This window comes from Palaemon carinicauda, chromosome 20 (genome assembly GCF_036898095.1).
Source record: "Palaemon carinicauda isolate YSFRI2023 chromosome 20, ASM3689809v2, whole genome shotgun sequence".
Taxonomy (NCBI): Eukaryota; Metazoa; Arthropoda; class Malacostraca; order Decapoda; family Palaemonidae; genus Palaemon; species Palaemon carinicauda.
In genome coordinates, this window is record NC_090744.1 from 20,141,258 (window position 1) to 20,157,001 (window position 15,744).

General features: G+C 37.1%; 1 protein-coding gene across 1 annotated transcript in view; it reads right to left on the reverse strand.

Annotated features, from left to right (window-relative positions):
• The window catches only part of LOC137660191 (divergent protein kinase domain 2A-like), a 99,038-nt gene extending 91,233 nt beyond the window's left edge, over window positions 1–7,805 (reverse strand). Inside the window, exon 1 of the mRNA XM_068394899.1 lies at window positions 7,650–7,805. The gene's annotated coding sequence lies outside the window, so the exon portion shown is untranslated. The remainder of the gene's footprint in view (window positions 1–7,649) is intronic.
• Window positions 7,806–15,744: the final 7,939 nt, after the last annotated feature.

Sequence of the window (15,744 nt, forward strand, 5' to 3'; positions counted from 1 at the left end):
GGGTCAATTAAATCATGATTATCGGGTAAGTATATTCAAAAATTTATTTTACTAATGAAAATAACATTTTTCAATATTAAACTTACCCGATAATCATGTAGCTGATTCACACCCAGGGAGGTGGGTGAAAACCAGTGTACATGTATATCAAGAAGCTAAGTATCCCGTATTTCATATTATCAGTTATTCAAAATAACAATGAAATTACAAGTACCTGGTAAGGAAGTCGACTTGAGCCATTACTCTGCCTTAAATAAGTTCGTCTTCCTTACTGAGCGCAGCGTTCCTCTTAGGAGGCTGAACAACTCTAAGGTGCTGAAGTATCAAGGGCTGCAACCCATACTAAAGGACCTCATCACAACCTTTAACCTCGGCGCTTCTCAAGAAAGAATTGACCACCCGCCAAATCAACAGGGATGTGGAAGGCTTCTTAGCCGACCGTACAACCCATAAAAAGTATTCAAGAGAAAGGTTAAAAGGTTATGGGATTATGGGAATGTAGTGGCTGAGCCCTCGCCTACTACTGCATTCGTTGCTACGAATGGTCCCAGGGTGTAGCAGTACTCGTAAAGAGACTGGACATCTTTGAGATAGAATGATGCGAACACTGACTTGCTTCTCCAATAGGTTGCATCCATAACACTCTGCAGAGAATGGCTCTGTTTGAAGGCCACTGAAGTAGCCACAGCTCTCACTTCATGTGTCCTTACCTTCAGCAAAGCAAGGTCTTCTTCCTTCAGATGAGAATGTGCTTCTCTAATCAGAAGCCTGAATAGTAAGAAACTGAGTTCTTAGAACTTGGAAAAGAAGGTTTCTTGATAGCACACCATAAGGCTTCTGATTGTCCTCGTAAAGGTTAAGACCTTTTTAGATAGTACCTAAGAGCTCTAACTGGGCAAAGTACTCTCTCCAGTTCATTCCCCAACAAGTTGGACAGGCTTGGGATCTCGAACGACTTAGGCCAAGGACGTGAAGGAAGCTCGTTTAGCAAAAACCGAGCTGCAAGGAACATGTAGCCGTTTCAGATATGAAAACAATGATCCTGCTGAAGGTGTGGATCTCACTTACTCTTTTAGCTGTTGTCAAGCACACGAGGAAAAGAGTTTTTAATGTGAGGTCCTAAAAAGAGGCTGATTGGAGAGGTTCAAATCTTGATGACATAAGGAACCTTAGGACCACATCTAGATTCCAGCCTGGAGTGGACAACCGACGTTCCTTTGAGGTCTCAAAAGACCTAGGGAGGTCCTGTAGATCTTTGTTGGTGGAAAGATCCAAGCCTCTGTGGCGGAAAATCGCTGCCAACATACTTCTGTAACCCTTGATCGTAGGAGCTGAAAGGGATCTTACTTTCCTTAGATATAACAGGAAGTCAGCAATCTGGGTTACAGTGGTACTGGTTGAGGAAACTGCATTGGTCTTGTACCAGCTACGGAAGACTTCCCCTTGAGACTGATAGATTCTGAGAGTGGATGTTCTCCTTGCTTTGGCAATCGCTCTGGCTGCCTCCTTCGAAAAGCCCCTAGCTCTTGAGAGTCTTTCGAAAGTCTGAAGGCAGTCAGACGAAGAGCGTGGAGGTTTGGGTGTACCTTCTTTACGTGAGGTAGACGTAGAAGGTTCACTCCTAGAGGAAGAGTCCTGGGAATGTCGACCAGCCATTGCAGTACCTCTAAGAACCATTCTCTCGCGGGCCAGAGCGGAGCCAACCAACGTCAGCCGTGTCCCTTTGCGAGAGGAGAACTTCTGAAGTACCCTGTTGACAATCTTGAACGGCGGGAATGCATACAGGTCGAGATGGAACCAATCCAGCAGAAAAGCATCCACGTGAACTGCTGCTGGGTCTGGAATCGGAGAACAATACAACAGGAGTCTCTAGGTTATCGAGGTAGCGAACAGATCTATGGTTGGCTGACCCCACAGGGCCCAAAGTCTGCTGCAAACATTCTTGTGAAGGGTCCACTCTGTGGGGATGACCTGACCCTTCCGGCTGAGGTGATCTGCCATGACATTCATACCGCCCTGAATGAACCTCGTTACCAGCGTGAGCTTTCGATCTTTAGACCAGATGAGGAGGTCCCTTGCGATCTAGAACAACTTCACGAAAGAGTCCCTCCCTGCTTGAAGATGTAAGCCAGGGCTGTGGTGTTGTCAGAGTCCACCTCCACCACTTTGTTAAGCTGGAGGGACTTGAAGTTTATCAAGGCCAGAAGAAACGCCAACAACTCCTTGCAATTGATGTGAAGTGTCCTTTGTTCCTGATTCCATGTTCCCGAGCATTCCTGTCCGTCCAAAGTCGCACCCCAGCCCGTGTCTGATGCGTCCGAGAGGAGAAGGCGGTCGGGTTTCTGAACAGCCAAAGGTAGACTTCCTTGAGAAGAAAGCTGTTCTTACACCACGCGAGAGAAGACCTCCTCTCTTCGGAAACAGGAACTGAGACCGTCTCTAGCGTCATGTCCTTTATCCAGTGAGCAGCTAGATGATACTGAAGGGGGGGAGGTGGAGTCTCCCTAACACGATGAAGAGGGCCAGCGATGAAAGTGTCCCTGTTAGACTCATCCACTACCTGACTGAGCATCGGTTCCTTCTCAGCATGCTCTGGATGCATTCTAGGGCTTGGAAGATCCTTGGGGCCGACGGAAAAGCCCGAAAAGCTCGACTCTGAAGATCCATACCCAGGGAGACAATGGTCTGGGATGGGACGAGCTGAGACTCCTCAAAATTGACCAGGAGGCCCAGTTCCTTGGTCAGATCCATAGTCCATCTGAGAATCTCCAGACAGCGACGACTTGTGGGAGCTCTTAAAAGCCAGTCGTCTGACGGAGCCGGACACAAGATCATGGTACTGCTGCACAGTCTGTGAAATGTCAACCATGGGGAAGCGAGGAAGTACAGTGACAACCCGAAGCTGTCTAGACTGTCTGGGTCGTACAGACAACTCCTTATCGGGTTGCTGAGGTTGCCGCACTGCGTCACAACAAGTCACTTCTGCTGGTTGTTGAACGTCTTCCCAGTGACACACTGACTCCGTAAACAAAAAAATCCTCTAACAAGGACTAAGCTTGGACTGCATGTCTTGCAACACAGCTCAAGGTCTATGGGAGCAGGTGTGGTAACAGACGGGGTTAGCGACTGAAGTGGAACCATTACCTTCCCTGGGAGCATGTTATGCTTATATAAAAGTCCATAGGAGGCTACGCAGCTAAAGGCTCCTCTCCAAATGACAGAGTCCTCAAGGGAATATCAGAAGGAGGGAGAAAAGCACTTTCTCATCTACAGGGACCATATCCGAGAAAAGCTAAGTTCTCTCAGTGAGGGTTTCACTGGTGCAAAAGCAGCAGACTAGAAGGCAACGTTATGAAACTGCTTGACAGTCTAGTGAGTTGGCAACAACCAAGGATGTGTGACTGAGAAGCATGCGGTAAGGTATGCAGAGCATGTTGTATGCAGAGCATGCTGTATGCAGAGCATGCTGTATGCAGAGCATGCTGTATGCAGAGCATGCTGTATGTAGAGCATGCTGTAAGGTAAGCAGAGCGTGTTGCATGGCGTGTAACATTTCTCAGAAATTCCATGACCAGTGCTAGAGTGAGTAATATCGCATTACCGTCCATTGAAAGTGCACGTGCCGAGGGAATTGATTTAGACTGTTTTGTTGATGAATTTGATAGCCGGCATGATAATCGTAGAATTAAGCTACACTAAATGTACTATAATCTACTTCACCTCAGGAAAGGGAAACTCGCCCTGTTGGCAACACTGCATTACTTCATGCATGCTTGCATGGGGTTAAATATCAACATAATATTTACCTTACATTCATAACTCATGATTCATTTTTGTTTTGAAGATATTTTTGCCATATTTGCGATTTTGTTAAAAATATATTGCAAGGAATACATATATATTTTTATATAAGTAATACAAATAACCTCCATTATCATAATGTTTGTGTAGGCATACATGTATATGATTACAAATGCAAGTTATGAAAGTAATGAGGTGTTATTATTGTCATTTGTTATTCCCAAGTTGAATGGGAAGAGGCTCAAGTTGAGGAGAAAGTGGCAGATGCATGCGTTGAGGTGGCTGACTCATAGCATGAGGTTGCTGCCTCAAGAGTTGCGCTTGCTGTAAGGGTTGCGGATGCGCAGTAGCAGGTTCCTGAGGAACGAGTTAAGGTTCCTGAGGTGTGAGCTGCGAGAGTTGAGGTAGCGGCTGCGCAGAACGCAGTTCTTGTCTCGCGAGTTGAGGTTCCTGAGGTGCTAGCCTAAGGAGTTGAGGCTCTTGCCTTGAGGAGGGTTGAGGTCGCTGCAGCGAGTGCTGAGGTGGCTGCCTCATGATGGAAGAGGTTGTCGTACCTCAAGAGATTGTTGCCTCGCAGGTGGAACCGCAAGCAGAAGCGGAGGAAGTAAGGCATAAGATTCCTGCTCCCATTGCTGAGGTTGCCTTAAGGAAGGCGGAGGTTGCTGCACACCGCTGGTAACTGGCAACTCAGTACGCGGTAAGGTATCCTGAGGAACCTCAACATCGTACGCCTGGCAGACTGGACTGCGGTGAGGCGGAGCGATCGCAGGAGGAGGTGTAACCTTCTCAGCCTGACACTCACGCATTAAGACCGCAAGCTGTGACTGCATGGACTGCAGCAAAGTCATCTTGGGGTCGGCAGATGCTAAGGTCTGCTGAGGCAAAGCCTTAACAGAAGATGAGGTCTGTTGCGGCATCACCTTACCTCTCTTAGGAGGTGTGCAGTCACCTGATGACTGCGGAGAGTCAGAGCTAACCCAATGACTGCATCCGGGTTGTTGAACTCTAGAGGTCTGGACTTTACGTTTAAGAGGTCTTGAGACCTGAGTCCAGCGTTATCTCCCCGAAATTTCTTCTGCAGACGAGTAAAATAAGGGCTCAATCGTCTGCGGGTGGGAGTGACGGTCTCTGTAAGACACGCCCGCAACCACCGAGGATACTTCTGTGCGCCGATCAAGGCCTGCCGAACCCTTTTGCCCTTCGACATTGCTTCTCCCCTGGGCTTGGGAGCTTGCAAGAGGTCCCGGACTGGGAGGACGACTGGCACGCAAGAAGTACCCTCACGCACAACACTGACACACTTTGCGCTAATCACTTATCACTTTTGAATTTCTGTTTGCACTTATTTCACTGTAACTCGAAACTTTAAGTGGTTTGTACCTGAAACACGCAATTCTATCCTTCTTTAAAAGTTAGTAATTGCGAAAACAGAATTACAATGTAACAGAAAAATCTAATGAAAGATAAATAATTCAGTGGCTGGAAAGAGACTAAACACTAGATCAAATAAACTACGTTTAAAATCTCTCACCGCATAAAGCTTGAGAACAAGAATAAACTCTAGAAACGTTTACCTTCTTCCCCTAAAGAGACTAGGGAGAAGAGCAAAAACGATAACAACGTTACTCGCTTGAACGAAACGTTTATCCAGCTCTCTCTCCCTCCGTCTCTATCTCTCACTCTCTCTCTCTCTTGACTTAGAACCTGAGAGAAGAGCCCAATCATATATACTCGTTAAAACATATTATTGTTAAAGGAAAAAAACTGAAAGATTTCCCAAATAAAAAGTTCCTTTATTAGAATTAAAACCATTAAGCTAAGAAAGAATGAACAAAACGTTATAAACGGTTTACTCTTACTGCAACGTGACACCGTGAAAATTCTCTCTCTATCGTAACGATAGAGCGCAAGTTGAACGTTCTGAACGTCAACAACTGCAGAGACAAAACAAAACGTTAGTTCAACTTTGAAACAGTACGAGACTATCAAAGAAATTCTTTCAAAAACATTAAAATAGCATAATATGTAAACAGGTAAAACCGAAATGACGGGCTCAATGTTAATTAACTTCGGTACAAGAAAAGACCGCCTACTATTAGGAAAGGTCGAATATAAACAAATATAAAAATTAATTTAATAATTTTATAAAAAAGGAAGTTAATCGAAGAGGCCTATAAATGGCGGAGAGATATAAAATAAATCTATAACTTTTGTGAGCAAAATTAAGAAAGAGAGTCTATACTCTCTTAGACACCAACACTTCCGTCTAAGGGAAGGGTCGGCCATTTAAAGGTGAAAGAGAGTTCATACTCTCTTCGTCACCATAATTAATCAAATTAATTCCAAAAGCTAGCTAAGCTAATAATAAAACTTCCTGAATAGCGAAAGCTGAAATCTTAGAGCAATACTTCACCAAAAACCGTGAACAAGACTCCAAAATTATAAGCGTATCCATGAACGTCTTGCCGGAAGCACGACAGAGGAAAAATTGAAGTGGTGTCAACAAGAAGTACTGCAGTACCTGGCCACAGGTGGCGCTTGTGAGTACACCCCCCTCTTGTATAGCGATCGCTGGCGTATCCCTTCCGTAGAATTCTGTCGGGCAACGGAGTTGACAGCTACATAATTATCGGGTAAGTTTAATATTGAAAATTTAGCCTTCTGGAAGCAATGTAAATGTTATAGATACTGTCTGAACAAAGATCTGGCGGTAATTTTAGCGTTCTGAAAGTGTTCACTTACTGGTGTTCGCTCCGCCGTGGCTCGTTACACTCGCAATTAAACCTTAATTTACTGCTTCTCTGTTCTAGCAAATGGTACGTTGCGCTGAGCGTGTTAGTGGGTGAGTATTTTGGCGGACAAAAAATTGGTGACCCAACCAACTGCATATTACAATAGTTTTTCAAACTGGTTATCTTGTTTTATTATACATTCCTAACCATTATTATTGCTGCAAATGATTCCTTTTTGGTGTTTCTGTAAACAAAACCCTGACTTTCCACTGGGATAAGGAAACTCACGAACGAGTAGTCTGACCCAATATTCTAGGCCTGAAATGGATACAACACAAAATAAATATCATTATTATTACTTGCTAAGCCACAACCCTAGTTGGAAAAGCAGGATGCTATAAGGCCAAGGGCTCCAACAGGAAAAATAGCCCAGTGAGGAAAAAAAATAAGGGAGTGTATGTATGATAGCGGCCACCTGATGTATTAGTATGTCCAATTTAGAATACGGCAGTGTAAGGGGGGCGCAGGGGGGGCATTAGCGCCCCCGTTAGGTAAGAAGGTAAGGACACGGCTTGTAGGTTATGTTAGGGGGGGATGTTTAGGTTAGTTGATATACATTTTTAATCAATGGGTGAGGAACTGGCCGCTGGTATACAAAGGCTACGAAATAAGGAAATATACATGAGTAGTTAAAGAATAATAACATTAATAAAAATCTATTATACATAAGCTATAAAGAATTTAACAAAACAAGAGGAAGAGAAATAAGATAGAATACTGTGCTCGAGTGTACCCTCAAGCAAGAGAACTCTACCCGAAGACAGTGGAAGACCATGGTACAAAGGCTATAGCACTATCCAAGACTAGAGAACAAATATATAGTTCCTGTATTTGACTAGTAATCAAATTATTATATATTTACCGAACTACGCAGCATCTGTCATATTAAGCACATGGAGATGAAAGTGTTGGCCTAGGCAAAATTACTAACGTGATAGGTTCGTAAACCTTTTACCCTATGGACACAATGGGCGTGGCATGATTTCAGGCCTTAAAATCCTATGACAACTACATTTTAAATCATCACAATAAATGTAAAGGTCATCTAATACTCACTAATTCCATCAATGGCTGATTTTAATGTCATTTCAATATTTATTTCACAGACATTATAGAAACAAAACTCGAGTTGTTTTGGTTCGACTGTTTCTTTCGCTTCTTCTTCTTTAGATTCTTATCGGGAAACTAGGAATTGGATCCTTATTTTGATAAGAAATTCTTAAATTCATTTTATTAATCCAGTTTAATTAATCACTTTACAATTACCTGGGGGAAAATATGTATTTTATATATCCAAAAGTTAGCTGGAATATATTTCATACTTGTTAGGAAACTAGGAATTGGATCCTTATTTTGATAAGAAATTCTTAAATTAGTTTTTTAATCCAGTTTAATTAATCACTTTACAATTACCTGGGGGAAAATATGTATTTTATATATCCTAAATTTAGCTTGAATCTTTTTTTTATACTTGCAAGATTCTTGTCAGGCAACTAGGAATTGAATCCTATTTTGATAAGAAATTCTTAAATTCGTTTTTTAATCCAGTTTAATTAATCCCTTTACAATTACCTGGGGGAAATAATGTATTTTATATATCCAAAAGTTAGCTGGAATATATTTCATACTTGCAAAACAAAAACAAAAATAATAATTCTGTTGAGCTGGTCCGTGGTTCCTTGTTTGCTAACTCTACGAAACAAACTTACAACCTATTACATCCTTGCTCATTCACATAAATTCAAAGATCCTTTGCTTAATATGTTAGGAAACTTAAGGATTAATATATTCACCCACTTACAATAGGATCATTCACCTAACTTCGACAATCTTTTATGATCTCGAGAACTTTTCCTCTCATTTTTCAGTGTATGTCTTTTGTATCCTTCCCTGTTTTTTTATTTCGTCTTTTCGATATATCAACTTTAACATCCCATTATTTTTATTTCTTTTCAAATTTTCTGAATGATACTAAATTGTCTATGATATTTGTTCTTTATTATTTTCTCAACAGCTCTAAATCGCAGACACACACTACTTGAACATGTTCAACAAGTTGTTTGGCTACTTCAGAATACTTCATCATAGGTCTACATGCCTCTTACTCTTATTACCTAAAATATGTACTTGCTACTTTCTTTTTTATTGGGTTATATGAATCTCTCACTATAATGTACTCAATGTTCACTTGTTAATGTCTTCCTTTTCATCAAAGTATCTACTGTATTTTCCCGCTTCTTATATAACTAACAGCATACGTTAACTTTATTATTGATTTTACTTTAATTTACTTTACTTTAAAGACTGTTTTATTGTTCTTATCACACACGGAAACTCTATGCTCTACATGACCTATAAGATGTATTTATCGTAGCCTATACATTCTTAATTTCTTATGTAGGCCTATTTAGTGCATCACACTAAGTTGCATTTTATGTCTATCATGTTTAGTCCAACCTTCATCATCATAATTATCTCTCTTGTTCTTGATTCATCTATATATCTCTCAATAATGTCCTTTTTATCTACTACACGCTTTCCACCTTCGTCACATTTCCATACTTCATCATTACAATAACTCCACTTTACAATGTACCATGTCCTGATACTACGCCCTTTTATCAAGTACAACTCCCTTCCCACGGACTACCTCATTCCCCCAGATACTACCACTAGAGTTATAGGATCCTTTGACTGACCAGATAGTACTACATTGGATCCTTCTCTCTGGTTACGTTTTATTTTCCTTTTTCTCATACACACACCGAATAATCTGGCATAATTTTTAAATATTCTCCTCTGTCCTCATACATCTGACAACATTGAGATTATCAAACTATTTGTCTTCACCTAAGAGGCCACTTTCCTCTTGTTAAGGGTAGAAGAGACTCTTTAGCTTTGGCAAGCAGCTCCTCTAGGAGAGAGACACTCCAAAATCAAACCATTGTTCTCTAGTCTATGGTAGTGTCATAGCCCCTGTACCATGGTCTTCCACTGTCTTGGGTGAGAGTTCTCTTGCTTGAGGGTACACTCGAGCACACTGTCCCGTCTTATTTCTCTTTTTGTTTTAATAAAGTTTTTTTTTATAGTTTATATAGATCTTTATTTTAATGTTGTTAGTCTTGAAATATTTTTTCCTTGTTCCCTTTCCTCACTGGGCTATTTTACCTGTTTGAGCCCTTGGGTTTATGGCATCCTTCTTTTCTCCAACTAGGGTTATAACTTAGCTAATAATAATAATAATAATAATAATAATAATAATAATAATAATAATAATAATATTCTTTCATAGCTTGTCATTCTCTCTCTCTCTCTCTCTCTCTCTCTCTCTCTCTCTCTCTCTCTCTCTCTCTCTCTCTCTCTCTCTCTCGGTTTTTTCATAAACAAAGAAATTCTTCCCTCCAATTTCCCCCAGTACTTTCAATCAGTATTGCATTAAAACAAACACTTTTCTGTTTGTTACCCGCCTCCAACTGTTTATGATCGCTTCCTACCTCTGAATTAGACAACTTATCTCTTCGATATTGACTGAACACTGCATTTCACGCGAACTCAACTCGCCAGGCTGAATGATTTTCACTACGATTTATTTTCAGGTTATTTCGCGCTTGTTTTTTTTTATCTTTAAGTTTACTTTACTTTAAGGACTGTTTTTCCTGGTCTTTACTTTACTCTAAGGGCTGTTTTTCCTAGTCTTTACTTTAAGGGCTGTTTTTCCTGGTCTTTACTTTACTCTAAGGGCTGTTTTTCCTAGTCTTTACTTTAAGGGCTGTTTTTCCTGGTCTTTACTTTACTCTAAGGGCTGTTTTTCCTAGTCTTTACTTTAAGGGTTGTTTTCCCTGGTATTTACTTTACTCTAAGGGCTGTTTTTCCTAGTCTTTACTTTACTTTAAGATTTGTTTTTCCTAGTCTTTACTGTACTTTAAGGGTTGTTTTTCCTGGTATTTACTTTACTTTAAGGGCTGTTTTTCCTGGTATTTACTTTACTTTAAGGGCTGTTTTTCCTAGTCTTTACTTTACTTTAAGGGTTGCTTTTACTGGTATTTACTTTACTTTAAGGGCTGTTTTTCCTAGTCTTTACTTTACTTTAAGATTTGTTTTTCCTAGTCTTTACTGTACTTTAAGGGTTGTTTTTCCTGGTATTTACTTTACTTTAAGGGCTGTTTTTCCTGGTATTTACTTTACTTTAAGGGCTGTTTTTCCTAGTCTTTACTTTACTTTAAGGGTTGCTTTTACTGGTATTTACTTTGCTTTAAGGGCTGTTTTTCCTAGTCTTTACTATACTTTAAGGGTTGTTTTTCCTGGTATTTACTTTACTTTAAGGGCTGTTTTTCCTAGTCTTTACTTTACTTTAAGGGTTGTTTTTACTGGTATTTACTTTGCTTTAAGGGCTGTTTTTCCTAGTCTTTACTATACTTTAAGGGTTGTTTTTCCTGGTATTTACTTTACTTTAAGGGCTGTTTTTCCTAGTCTTTACTTTACTTTAAGGGTTGTTTTTACTGGTATTTACTTTGCTTTAAGGGCTGTTTTTCCTAGTCTTTACTATACTTTAAGGGTTGTTTTTCCTGGTATTTACTTTACTTTAAGGGCTGTTTTTCCTAGTCTTTACTTTACTTTAAGGACTGTTGCTGGTCTTTACTTTACTCCAAGGGCGGTTTTTCCTGGTATTTACTTTACTCTAAGGGCTGTTTTTCCTGGTATTTACTTTACTCTAAGGGCTATTTTTTCTGGTCTTTACTTTAAGGGCTGTTTTTCCTAGTCTTTACTTTACTTTAAGGGTTGTTTTTCCTGGTATTTACTTTACTTTAAGGGCTGTTTTTCCTAGTCTTTACTTTACTTTAAGGGTTGTTTTTCCTGGTATTTACTTTACTTTAAGGGCTGTTTTTCCTGATATTTACTTTACTTTAAGGGCTGTTTTTCCTAGTCTTTACTTTACTTTAAGGGTTGCTTTTACTGGTATTTACTTTGCTTTAAGGGCTGTTTTTCCTAGTCTTTACTTTACTTTAAGGGTTGTTTTTCCTGGTATTTATTTTACTTTAAGGGCTGTTTTTCCTGGTATTTACTTTACTTTAAGGGCTGTTTTTCCTGGTCTTTACTTTACTTTAAGGGTTGTTTTTCCTGGTATTTACTTTACTTTAAGGGCTGTTTTTCCTAGTCTTTACTTTACTTTAAGGGTTGTTTTTCCTGGTATTTACTTTACTTTAAGGGCTATTTTTCCTAGTCTTTACTTTACTTTAAGGGTTGTTTTTCCTGGTCTTTACTTTACTCTAAGGGCTGTTTTTCCTGGTATTTACTTTACTTTAAGGGTTGTTTTTCCTGGTATTTACTTTACTCTAAGGGCTATTTTTTCTGGTCTTTACTTTAAGGGCTGTTTTTCCTAGTCTTTACTTTACTTTAAGGGCTGTTTTTCCTGGTCTTTACATTACTCTATGGGCTGTTTTTCCTGGTCTTTACTTTACTTTAATGGTTGTTTTTCTAGTCCTATCATACAGGGAACCTACGAGATCTGTCTTTCGTATATAGTATGTATATGGAGTGTCTGAAAGCGTATACCACGTTAATTACCAAATTATTATTGTTGTTTTTGTAGTAGTTGTAGTTGTTGTTGTTGTTGTTGATTATAATAATAATAATAATAATAATTATTATTATTATTATTATTATTATTATTATTACTAGCCAAGCTACAACCCTAGTTGGAAAAGCAAGATGCTATATGCCCAAGTGCCCCAACAGGGATGAATAGCCCAGTGAAGAAAGGAAATAAGAGGAAAGGAAATAATATGAGAAATGTTGAACGATTAAAATAAAACATTTAACAAATGGTAACATCAAAGCATATATTTGATATTTAAACTATAAAAACTTTTGAACATTATCAAAGCATTTTGAAAGTAAGCCTTCAGCCTCCCCTTAGGTATTTTGTTTATCTAAAATGAACAAACATTTATAAAAAATGTTTAGCTAAACCGAACAAACATTTGTAAAAAAAATTATATAAAATGAACAAACATTTGTCAAAAATGAACAAACATTTATAAATTTTCTTTATCTAAAATGAACAAAAGTTTATAAAAAATGCTTATATAAACCGAACAAACATTTGTAAAAATGTTTATATAAAATGAACAAACGTTTATAAAAATGTTTATCTAAACCGAACAAACATTTGTAAAAATGTTTATATAAAATGAACAAACATTTATCAAATATGTTTATCTAAAATGAACGAACATTTATCAAAAATGTTTATCTAATGAACAAACATTTATGAAAATGTTTATATAAAATGAACAAACATTTATAAAAAATAAAGTTTATCTAAAATGAACAAACATTTGTCAAACATGTTTATCTAAACCGAACAAACATTTGTAAAAATGTTTATCTAAATAGGCAAACATTTGTCAATTTTTTTTTACCTAAACCGAACAAACATTTGTCAAAAATGTTTATCTAAAATGAAGACATTTGTCAAAAAATGTTTAGCTAAAATAAATTAATATTGCATACATGATAAAAAGAGGGAAAATAATCAGCCCAACAATAATTATGATATATGTTTATTTTTATTTGCTATTAACCCAACAATAATTACAATATAGATTTGTTTTTACTTGCCATTAACCTAACAATGATTACAATATATATTTGTTTTTTATTTGTTATTGATCCAACAATAATGACAATATAGATTTGTTTTCACTTGATATTAACCCAACAATAATTACAATATAGATTTGTTTTTTATTTGTTATTGATCCAACAATTATTACAATATAGATTTGTTTTCACTTGATATTAACCCAACAATAATTACAATATAGATTTGTTTTTATTTGTTATTGATCCAACAATAATGACAATATAGATTTGTTTTTATTTGTTATTGATCCAACAATAATTACAATATAGAGTTGTTTTCACTTGATATTAACCCAACAATAATTACAATATAGATTTATTTTTATTTGTTATTGATCCAACAATAATTACAATATAGATTTGTTTTTATTTGTTATTGATCCAACAATAATTACAATATAGATTTGTTTTTATTTGTTATTGATCCAACAATAATTACAATATAGATTTGTTTTTATTTGTTATTGATCCAACAATAATTACAATATAGAGTTGTTTTCACTTGATATTAACCCAACAATAACTACAATATAGATTTGTTTTTACTTGCCATTAACCCAACAATAATTACAATATAGATTTGTTTTTTATTTGTTATTGATCCAACAATAATACAATATAGATTTGTTTTCACTTGATATTAACACAACAATAACTAAAAATATAGATTTGTTTTTTATTGGTTATTGATCCAACAATAACTACAATATATATTTGTTTTTATTTGTTATTGATCCACTTCTTCTTCGCCACCGTTATCCCTACAGTAAAGGGTCGGTTGCCTGATGCGCCCTCTCCAACGCCTTCTATCAAACTACCTCTCTCCAGATTATCATTCACCGTATCTCGCCTTCTAGGTCTCTGTAGTTCTTTAAATCTAATCAATCAATTAGTTTGTATTTGATAGATTCTCTCAAAGGAAAAAATCGTGAAAATAAAATACATGAATGATAGAAATATATCAAACGCAGAAAAAAGGACTCAGGTGGTTTCATTAACCCCTCTCTTACAGAAACAAGGTGATTGAGAAGATTAATTAGAAGACGCTTGATAGGCAAATTCACCTCAAGGAGTAAATAGGCCAATAAGCTGTGTTTGGATACTGGATCACTCCATTTATTAATCAGCAAACTCTTCTGGTGCGTCGAACATACTTCATCCTGATTAGGATATGAAGGATATGGCGCCAGGGTTTAGAAAACTCTCCTTTCGTTCGGTCTCTTCAAAAAGGGTACTTAAAGAGTGTTTCTTTAAAGAGGGTACTTAAAGAGTGTTTCTTTAAAAAAGGTACTTAAAGAGTGTTTCTTTAAAAAGGATACTTAAAGAGTGTTGCTTTAAAAAGGGTACTTAAAGTGTGTTTCTTTAAAAAGGGTACTTAAAGAGTGTTTCTTTAAAAAGGGTACTTGGCGTTTCTTTAAAGAGCGAACTTAAAGTGTTTCTTTAAAATGGGCACTTAAAGAGTGTTTCTTTAAAAAGGGTACTTAAAGTGTGTTTCTTTAAAAAGGGTATTTAAAGAGTGCTGCTTTAAAAAAGGTACGTAAAGAGTGTTTCTTAAAAAGGGTACTCAGTGTTTCTTCAAAAAAGGGTATTTAAAGAGTGTTTCTTTAAAAAGGGTACTTAAAGAGTGTTTCTTTAAAAAAGGGTACTCAGATTATTGCTTCAAAAAGGGTACTCAAAGAGTGTTTCCTTAAAAAAGGGTACTTAAATAGTATTTCTTTAAAAATGGTACTTAAAGTGTGTTTCTATAAATGGGCACTTAAAAGGTGTTTCTTTAAAAAGGGTACTTAAAGTGTGTTTCTATAAAAGGGTACTTAAAGTGTTTCTTTAAAAAGGGTACTTAAAGAGTGCTTCTTTAAAAAGGGTACTTGAAGAGTGTTTCTTTAAAAGGGCACTTAAAAAGTGTTTCTTTATAAAGGGTACTTAGTGTTTCTTTAAAAAAGGGTACTTAAAGAGTGTTTCTTTAAAGAGGGTACTTAAAGAGTGTTTCTTTAAAAAGGGTACTTAAAGAGTGTTTCTTTAAAAAGGGTTTCTTGGAGTGTTTCTTTAAAAAGGGTACTTAAAGTGTGTTTCTTTAAAAAGGGTACTTAAAGAGTGTTTCTTTAAAAATGGTACTTAAAGAGTGTTTCTTTAAAAAAGGGTACTTAAAGAGTGTTTCTTTAAAAAGTGTTTCTTGGAGTGTTTCTTTAAAAAGGGTACTTAAAGAGTGTTTCTTTAAAAAGGGTACTTAAAGAGTGTTTCTTTAAAAAGGGTACTTAAAAGAGTGTTTCTTTAAAAAGGGTACTTAAAGAGTGTTTCTTTAAAACAAGGGTACTTAAAGAGTGTTTCTTTAAAAAGGGTACTTAAAGAGTGTTTCTTTAAAAAGGGTACTTAAAGGGCGTTTCTTTAAAAAGGGTACTTGAAGAGTGTTTCTTTAAAAAGGGCACTTAAAAAGTGTTTCTTTAAAAGGGTACTTAAAGAGTGTTTCTTTAAAAAGGGTACTTAAAGGGTGTTTCTTTAAAAAGGGTAC